This window comes from Triticum dicoccoides, chromosome 3B (genome assembly GCF_002162155.2).
Source record: "Triticum dicoccoides isolate Atlit2015 ecotype Zavitan chromosome 3B, WEW_v2.0, whole genome shotgun sequence".
NCBI lineage: Eukaryota > Viridiplantae > Streptophyta > Magnoliopsida > Poales > Poaceae > Triticum > Triticum dicoccoides.
This window is the reverse complement of record NC_041385.1, coordinates 514860447-514871121: the sequence shown is the minus strand read 5'-3', so window position 1 is coordinate 514871121 and position 10675 is coordinate 514860447.

Below are 10675 nucleotides of genomic sequence, written 5' to 3'. Positions count from 1 at the left end.
AGACGCAAGATAAAATGCCAAAATGGTCTTACCATTTACTTCGTCCATGGATTCCTTGATGAACATCCTATCTTACCATCCAAGAATCTTACATTTCATAGTATCCTTGTTCGTCAAATGTTTCTCCTTCACAATACTCTTTGTGAAGCCTATCCTACTAACTGCACTATAGGGTACCACTCCGAAAGCTACTGAATGGATGATGGATAGTGGATGCACTAACCACATGACTGGTGATCAAAGTCTTCTCATGGATTCTATGTTGGGGAACGTTGGAGAAAATAAAATTTTTCTATGCTTCACCAAGATCAATCTATGGAGTCATCTAGCAATGAGAGAGACGAGTGCATCTACATACCCTTGTAGATCGCGAGCGGAAGCATTCAAGAGAACGGGGTTGAGGGAGTCGTGCTCGTCGTGATCCAAATCACCGAAGATCCTAGTGCCGAACGGACGGCACCTCCACGTTCAACACACGTACGGTTGGGAAGACGTCTCCTCCTTCTTGATCCAGCAAGGGGGAAGGAGAGGTTGATGGAGATCCAGCAGCACGACGGCGTGGTGGTGGAAGTAGCGGCGATCTCGGCAGGGCTTCGCCAAGCTCAGCGAGAGGGAGAGGTGGTACGGGGGGAGAGGGAGGCGCCAGGGACTAGGGTGCGCAGACCTCCCTCCCCCCTCTTTATATAGGGGCCCTGGGGGGGGGCGCCATCCCCTAGAGATCCCATCTCATGGGGGGCGACGGCCAAGGGGGGGGGAACTTGCCCCCCAAGCCAAGTGGGGCGCCCCCCCACCCCTAGGGTTTCCAACCCTAGGCGCAGGGGAGGCCCAAGGGTGGCGCACCAGCCCACCAGGGGCTGGTTTCCCTCCCACTTCATCCCATGTGGCCCTCCGGGATAGGTGACCCCACCCGGTGGACCCCCGGGACCCTTCCGGTGGTCCGGGTACAATACCGGTGACCCCCAAAACTTTCCCGGTGACCGAAACTGGACTTCCTATATATAAATCTTCACCTCCGGACCATTCTGAAACTCCTCGTGACGTCCGGGATCTCATCCGGGACTCCGAACAACTTTCGGGTTACCGCATACTAATATCTCTACAACCCTAGTGTCACCGAACCTTAAGTGTGTAGACCCTACGGGTTCGGGAGACACGCAGACATGACCGAGACGACTCTCCGGTCAATAACCAACAGCGGGATCTGGATACCCATGTTGGCTCCCACATGTTCCACGATGATCTCATTGGATGAACCACGATGTCGAGGATTCAAGTAATCCCGTATACAATTCCCTTTGTTAATCGGTATGTTACTTGCCCGAGATTCGATTGTCGATATCCCAATACCTTGTTCAATCTCGTTACCGGCAAGTCACTTTACTCATACCGTAATGCATGATCCCGTGACCAACCACTTGATCACATTGAGCTCATTATGATGATGCATTACCGTGTGGGCCCAGAGATACCTCTCCGTCATACGGAGTGACAAATCCCAGTCTCGATCTGTGTCAACCCAACAGATTCTTTCGGGGATACCTTTAGTATACCTTTATAGTCACCCACTTACGTTGTGACATTTGGTACACCCAAAGCACTCCTACGGTATCCGGGAGATACACGATCTCATGGTCTAAGGAAATGATACTTGACATTGTAAGAGCTCTAGCAAACGAACAACACGATCTAGTGCTATGCTTAGGATTGGGTCTTGTCCATCACATCATTCTCCTAATGATGTGATCCCGTTATCAATGACATCCAATGTCCATAGTCAGGAAACCATGACTATCTGTTGATCAACGAGCTAGTCAACTAGAGGCTTACTAGGGACATGTTATGGTCTATGTATTCACACATGTATTATGATTTCCGGATAACTCAATTATAGCATGAATAATAGACAATTATCATGAACAAGGAAGTATAATAATAATCATTTTATTATTGCCTCTAGGGCATATTTCCAACAGTCTCCCACTTGCACTAGAGTCAATAATCTAGTTACATTGTGATGAATCGAACACCCATAGAGTTCTGGTGTTGATCATGTTTTTCTCGCGGAAGAGGTTTAGTCAACGGATCTGTGACATTCAGATCCGTATGCACTTTGCAAATATCTATGTCTCCATCTTGAACATTTTCACGAATGGAGTTGAAGCGACGCTTGATGTGCCTGGTCTTCTTGTGAAACCTGGGCTCCTTGGCAAGGGCAATAGCTCCAGTGTTGTCACAAAAGAGAGTGATCGGCCCTGATGCATTGGGTATGACTCCTAGGTCGGTGATGAACTCCTTCATCCAGATTGCTTCATGCGCTGCCTCCGAGGCTGCCATGTACTCCGCTTCACATGTAGATCCCGCCACAACGCTTTGCTTGCAACTGCACCAGCTTACTGCCCCTCCATTCAAAATATATACATATCCGGTTTGTGACTTAGAGTCATCCAGATCTGTGTCGAAGCTAGCGTCGACGTAACCCTTTACGACGAGCTCTTCATCACCTCCATAAACGAGAAACATATCCTTAGTCCTTTTCAGGTACTTCAGGATATTCTTGACCGTTGTCCAGTGTTCCATGCCGGGATTACTTTGGTACCTTCCTACCAAACTTACGGCAAGGTTTACATCAGGTCTGGTACACAACATGGCATACATAATAGACCCTATAGCCGAGGCATAGGGGATGACACTCATCTTTTCTCTATCTTCTGCCGTGGTCGGGCTTTGAGCTAAGCTCAATTTCACACCTTGCAACACAGGCAAGAACCCCTTCTTGGACTGATCCATATTGAACTTCTTCAATATCTTATCAAGGTATGTGCTTTGTGAAAGACCTATGAGGCGTCTCGATCTATCCCTATAGATCTTGATGCCTAATATGTAAGTAGCTTCTCCAAGGTCCTTCATTGAAAAACACTTATTCAAGTAGGCCTTAATGTTGTCCAAAAGTTCTATATCATTTCCCATCAAAAGTATGTCATCTACATATAATATGAGAAATGCTACAAAGCTCCCACTCACTTTCTTGTAAACGCAGGCTTCTCCATAAGTCTGCATAAACCCAAACGCTTTGATCATATCATCAAAGCGAATGTTCCAACTCCGAGATGCTTGCACCAGCCCATAAATGGATCGCTGGAGTTTGCATACCTTGTTAGCATTCTCAGGATTGACGAAACCTTCCGGATGCATCATATACAGTTCTTCCTTAAGATAGCTGTTAAGGAATGCTGTTTTGGCGTCCATCTGCCATATCTCATAATCATAGTATGCGGCAATTGCTAACATGATTCGGACGGACTTCAGCTTCGCTACGGGAGAGAAAGTCTCATCATAGTCAACCCCTTGAACTTGTCGATAACCCTTAGCGACAAGTCGATCTTTATAGATGGTAACATTACCATCCGCGTCCGTCTTCTTCTTAAAGATCCATTTGTTTTCTATCGCTCGCCGATCATCGGGCAAGTCTGTCAAAGTCCACACTTTGTTTTCATACATGGATCCTATCTCGGATTGCATGGATTCAAGCCATTTGTTGGAATCTGGGTCTGCCATTGCTTCTTCATAGTTCGAAGGTTCACCGTTGTCTAACAACATGATTTCCAGGACAGGGTTGCCATACCACTCTGGTGTGGAACGTGTCCTCGTGGACCTACGAAGTTCAGTAGTAACTTGATCCGAAGTACCTTGATCATCATCATTAATTTCCTCTCTAGTTGGTGCACGCACCACAGGAACATCTTCCTGAGCTGCACTACTTACCGGTTCAAGAGGTAGTACTTCATCAAGTTCCACTTTCCTCCCACTTACTTCTTTCGAGAGAAACTCTTTCTCTAGAAAGGACCTGTTCTTGGCAACAAAGATCTTGCCTTCGGATCTGAGGTATAAGGTATACCCAATGGTTTCCTTAGGGTATCCTATGAAGACGCATTTTTCCGACTAGCGTTCGAGCTTTTCAGGTTGAAGTTTCTTGACATAAGCATCGCATCCCCAAACTTTTAGAAACGACAGCTTAGGTTTCTTCCCAAACCATAATTCATACGGTGTCGTCTCAACGGATTTAGACGGTGCCCTATTTAAAGTGAATGTAGCTGTCTCTAGAGCGTATCCCCAAAATGATAGCGGTAAATCGGTGAGTGACATCATAGGTCACACCATATCCAATAGAGTGCGATTACGACGCTCGGACACACCGTTACGCTGAGGTGTTCCAGGCGGCGTGAGTTGTGAAACGATTCCACATTTCCTTAAGTGCGCACCAAATTCGTGACTTAAATATTCTCCTCCACGATCTGATCGTAAGAACTTTATTTTTCGGTCACGTTGATTCTCAACCTCATTCTGAAATTCCTTGAACTTTTCAAAGGTCTCAGACTTGTGTTTCATCAAGTAGACATACCCATATCTACTTAAGTCATCAGTGAGAGTGAGAACATAACGATAGCCACCGCGAGCCTCAACGCTCATTGGACCGCACACATCAGTATGTATAATTTCCAATAAGTTGGTTGCTCGCTCCATTGTTCCGGAGAATGGAGTCTTGGTCATTTTACCCATGAGGCATGGTTCACACGTGTCAAATGATTCGAAATCAAGAGACTCCAAAACTCCATCTGTATGGAGCTTCTTCATGCGTTTGACACCAATGTGACCAAGGCGGCAGTGCCACAGATATGTGGGACTATCATTATGAATCTTACATCTTTTGGTATTCACACTATGAATATGTGTAACATCACATTCGAGATTCATTAAGAATAAACCATTGACCAGCGGGGCATGACCATAAAACATATCTCTCATATAAATAGAACAACCATTATTCTCGGATTTAAATGAGTAGCCATCTCATATTAAACGAGATCCAGATACAATGTTCATGCTCAAAGCTGGCACTAAATAACAATTATTGAGGTTTAAAACTAATCCCGTAGGTAAATGTAGAGGTATATTGCCGATGGCGATCACATCGACCTTGGAACCATTCCCGACGTGCATCGTCACCTCGTCCTTCGCCAGTCTCCTCTTATTCTGCAGCTCATGTTTTGAGTTACAAATATGAGCAACCGCACCGGTATCAAATACCCAGGAGCTACTACGAGTACTGGTAAGGTACACATCAATTACATGTATATCACATATACCTTTAGTGTTGCCGGCCTTCTTGTCCGCTAAGTATTTGGGGCAGTCCCGCTTCCAGTGTTCGCTTCCCTTGCAATAAAAGCACTCAGTCTCAGGTTTGGGTCCATTCTTTGGCTTCTTCCTGGCAACTGGCTTACCGGGCGTGGCAACTCCCTTGCCGTCCTTCTTGAAGTTCTTCTTACCCTTGCCTTTCTTGAACTTAGTGGTTTTATTGACCATCAACACTTGATGTTTCTTTTTGATTTCCACCTCCGCTGATTTCAGCATTGAAAATACTTCAGGAATAGTTTTCACCATCCCCTGCATATTGTAGTTCATCACAAAGCTCTTGTAGCTAGGTGGGAGCGACTGAAGGATTCTGTCAATGACCGCCTCGTCCGGGACGTTAATGTCCAGCTGGGACAGGCGGTTGTGCAACCCACACATTTTCAGTATGTGCTCACTGACAAAACTATTTTCCTCCATCTTACAACTGTAGAACTTGTCGGAGACTTCATATCTCTCGACCCGGGCATGAGCTTGGAAAACCATTTTCAGCTCTTCGAACATCTCATATGCTCCGTGTTGCTCAAAACGCTTTTGGAGCCCCGGTTCTAAGCTGTAAAGCCTGCCGCACTGAACGAGGGAGTAATCATCAGCACGTGACTGCCAAGCGTTCATAACGTCTTGGTTCTCTGGGATGGGTGCGTCACCTAGCGGTGCTTCTAGGATATATGCTTTCTTGGCAGCTATGAGGATGATCCTCAGGTTCCGGACCCAGTCCGTATAGTTGCTGCCATAATCTTTCAGCTTGGTTTTCTCTAGGAACGCGTTGAAGTTGAGGTTGACATGAGTGTGGGCCATTTGATCTACAAGACATTTTGCAAAGGTTTTTAGACTAAGTTCATGATAATTAAGTTCATCTAATCAAATTATTTAATGAACTCCCACTCAGATTAGACATCCCTCTAGACATCTAAGTGATACATGATCCGACTCAACTAGACCGTGTCCGATCATCACGTGAGACAGACTAGTCATCATCGGTGAACATCTCCATGTTGATCGTATCTTCCATACGACTCATGTTCGACCTTTCGGTCTCTTGTGTTCCAAGGCCATGTTTGTACATGCTAGGCTCATCAAGTCAACCTAAGTGTTTTGCATGTGTAAATCTGTCTTACACCCGTTGTATGTGGATGTTGGAATCTATCAGACACGATCATCACGTGGTGCTTCGAAACAACGAACTTTCGCAATGGCGCACAGTTAGGGGGAACACTTTCTAGAAATTATTGTGAGGGATCATCTTATTTACTACCGTGGTTTTAAGCAAATAAGATGCAAAAACATGATAAACATCACATGCAATCAAATAGTGACATGATATGGCCAATATCATATTGCTCCTTTGATCTCCATCTTCGGGGCGCCATGATCATCTTCGTCACCGGCATGGCACCATGATCTCCATCATCATGATCTCCATCATCGTGTCTCCATGAAGTTGTTCGCCAACTATTACTTCTACTACTATGGATAACGGTTTAGCAATGAAGTAAAGTAATTACATGGCGTTTATTCATTGACACGCATGTCATACAATAATTAAGACAACTCCTATGGCTCCTGCCGGTTGTCATACTCATTGACATGCAAGTCGTGATTCCTATTACAAGAACATGATCAATCTCATACATCACATATATATCATTCATCACAATCCTTTTTTGCCATATCACATCACAAGGCATATGCTGCAAAAACAAGTTAGACGTCCTCTAATTGTTGTTGCATGTTTTTACGTGGCTGCAATAGGGTTCTAGCAAGAACGTTTCTTACCTACATAAAACCACAACGTGATATGCCAATTTCTATTTACCTTCATAAGGACCCTTTTCATCGAATCCGATCCGACTAAAGTGGGAGAGACAGACACCCGCTAGCCACCTTATGCAACTAGTGCATGTCAGTCGGTGGAACCTGTCTCACGTAAGCGTACGTGTAAGGTCGGTCCAGGCCGCTTCATCCCACGATGCCGCCGAAACAAGATAAGACTAGTAGTGGCAAGAAAATTGACAACATCTACGCCCACAACAAGATAGTGTTCTACTCGTGCATAGAAACTACGCATAGACCTAGCTCATGATGCCACTGTTGGGGAACGTTGCAGAAAATAATTTTTTTTTACACTTCATCAAGATCAATCTATGGAGTCATCTAGCAAAGAGAGAGACGAGTGCATCTACATACCCTTGTGGATCGCGAGTGGAAGCATTCAAGAGAATGGGGTTGAGGGAGTCGTGCTCGTCGTGATCCAAATCACCGAAGATCGTAGTGCCGAACGGACGGCACCTCCGCGTTCAACACACGTACGCTTGGGAAGACGTCTCCTCCTTATTGATCTATCAAGGGGGAAGGAGAGGTTGATGGAGATCCAGCAGCACGACGGCGTGGTGGTGGAAGTAGCGGCGATCTCGGCAGGGCTTCGCCAAGCTCAGGGAGAGGGAGAGGTGGTACGGGGGGAGAGGGAGGCGCTAGGGACTAGGGTGCGTAGACCTCCCTCCCCCTCTTTATATAGGGGCCCTGGGGGGGCCCCGGCCCCTAGAGATCCCATCTCATGGGGGGGGGGCCAAGGGGGGGAACTTGCCCCCCAAGCCAAGTGGGGCACCCCCCCACCCCTAGGGTTTCCAACCCTAGGCGCAGGGGAGGCCCAAGGGGAGTGAACCAGCCCACCAGGGGCTGGTTCCCCTCCCACTTCAGCCCATGTGGCCCTCCGGGATAGGTGGCCCCACCCGGTGGACCCCCGGGACCCTTCCGGTGGTCCCGGTGCAATACCGGTGGCCCCCGAAACTTTCCCGGTGGCCGAAACTGGACTTCCTATATATAAATCTTCACCTCCGGACCATTTTGGAACTCCTCATGACGTCCGGGATCTCATCCGGGACTCCTAACAACTTTTGGGTTACCGCATACTAATAACTCTACAACCCTAGCGTCACCGAACCTTAAGTGTTTAGACCCTACGGGTTCGGGAGACACGCAGACATGACAGAGACGACTCTCCGGTCAATAACCAACAGCGGGATCTGGATACCCATGTTGGCTCCCACATGTTCCACGATGATCTCATTGGATGAACCATGATGTCGAGGATTCAAGTAATCCCGTATACAATTCCCTTTGTTAATCGGTACGTTACTTGCCCGAGATTCGATCGTCGGTATCCCAATACCTCGTTCAATCTCATTACCGGCAAGTCACTTTACTCGTACCATAATGCATGATCCCATGACCAACCACTTGGTCACATTGAGCTCATTATGATGATGCATTACCGAGTGGGCCCAGAGATACCTCTCCATCATATGGAGTGACAAATCCCAGTCTCGATCCGTGTCAACCCAACAGATACTTTCGGGGATACCTGTAGTATACCTTTATAGTCACCCAGTTACGTTGTGACGTTTGGTACACCCAAAGCACTCCTACAATATCCGGGAGTTACACGATCTCATGGTCTAAGGAAATGATACTTGACATTGGAAAAGCTCTAGCAAACGAACTACACGATCTTGTGCTATGCTTAGGATCGGGTCTTGTCCATCACATCATTCTCCTAATGATGTGATCCCGTTATCAATGACATCCAATGTCCATAGTCAGGAAGCCATGACTATCTATTGATCAACGAGCTAGTCAACTAGAGGCTTACTAGGGACATGTTATGGTCTATGTATTCACACATGTATTATGATTTCTGGATAACACAATTATAGCATGAATAATAGACAATTATCATGAACAAGGAAATATAATAATAATCATTTTATTATTGCTTCTAGGGCATATTTCCAACATTCTACTCCTCAACCATCTACTAAAAGCCATATCACATTTGCTAACACTGGTAAAAACAAGGTATTGGGCCTAGGTAGAGTTGTTATCTCAGAGGATCAACACATGGATCAAGTGATGCTTGTTTAATCCCTAGGATACAACTTAATGTCCGTGTCAATGCTTTGTGATTTTGACATGATTGTGATATTTGGAAAATATCATTGCCTTGTGCTAATGACTTCTAACAAATCTCTAGTCTTCGAAGGTTATCGAAGAGGTGATCTGCATATGGTAGATTTCTCCGTAGGACCACACCTTGCCGTATGTCTTCTAGCAAAAGCTTCTGAGTGTTAGCTTTGGCACCAAAGGCTAGGACATGCGAGCATGAGGAGCTTGCACACTCTCGTGAAGAAGAAGCACATCATAGGCATCGAGGGTGTCAATTTCAAGAAGGACCATCTATGTGGTGCTTGCGAAGCCAGGAAGTTGACTAGGGCAAAACATCCCTCGAAGACAATCATGACAACTTCACGTCCCTTCGATCTACTACACATGGACTTATTTGGCCCTACTCACTACTCTACCCTTACTACCACTGCACATCTATATGGCTTCGTAATTGTTTGATGATTATTCTATATATACCTGGGTGCACATAATTCTCTACAAGATTGAAGTGCAGGATGCCTTCAGATGATTTGCCAATTGTGCCATGACTAACTATGGCATCAAGATCAAGCACATCAGAAGTGACACAGGCATGGAATTTAAGAACACATGCCGCAACACTTATCTTGATACACTGGCCGTCACACATGAGTTCTCTTCTCCATACACTCCTTAGCAAAATGGCGTCGTGGAGCACAAGAACAGGACCCTTATTGAGATGGATCGTACGATGCTTGATGAGTACAAGACTCCAAGAAAGTTCTGGCCTGAAGCCATTGATACTGCATGCCATATCATCAATAGAGTTTATCTGCATAAATTCTTCAAGAAGACATCTTATGAACTACTCACTGGTAAGAAGCCAAACGTAAGTTATTTCAAAGTCTTCGGTGCTAGGTGCTATATCAAGGATCCACACCACACTTCCAAATTTGCACTGAAAGCACATGAAGGTTTTGTGCTTGGTTACAGAAAGGATTCGCACACCTACAAGGTCTTTAACCTCTTTCACTACACTACAAAAAAAAGACACATCCGTGACATTTTGGGCCGAACAATTTTTTTTCTGTCATACATATGACACTTCTATGATGATAATTGTGACAAAACCCGGTATCATCATAGATGTGGTGGGCTCCTACTTCTATGACAAAAAATCATGACAGAAAATGGGCTTTTCATCCTGGGTGGGCCGGAGACGCAGCTGCATGACATTCTTTGGGCCGTCCATGACGGAAAAAATCATGGTAGAAGTGAGGGCGAGGAAAATTTCGGGGAGTTGCCGGTTACGGTGGGAGGTCGGGGGCCGAGCGATGCGCGTTTCTCTCGTACAGGTACGCACGCGTGTGCGAGGCGTTGGCTCTAACTGAACCCGAGCGAAGCGTTGGGCTCTAACTGAACCCGGGCGATTGCACTGCAGGCTACGCATTACTGAACCCGAGCGGTCGATCGATTGCTGTTAACTGAACCCGATCGAGTGATTCCTTCACTACTGCTGCTAACTGAAGCCGATCGATGCTGCCTCTGGGATGAACAGTGAGTGTTG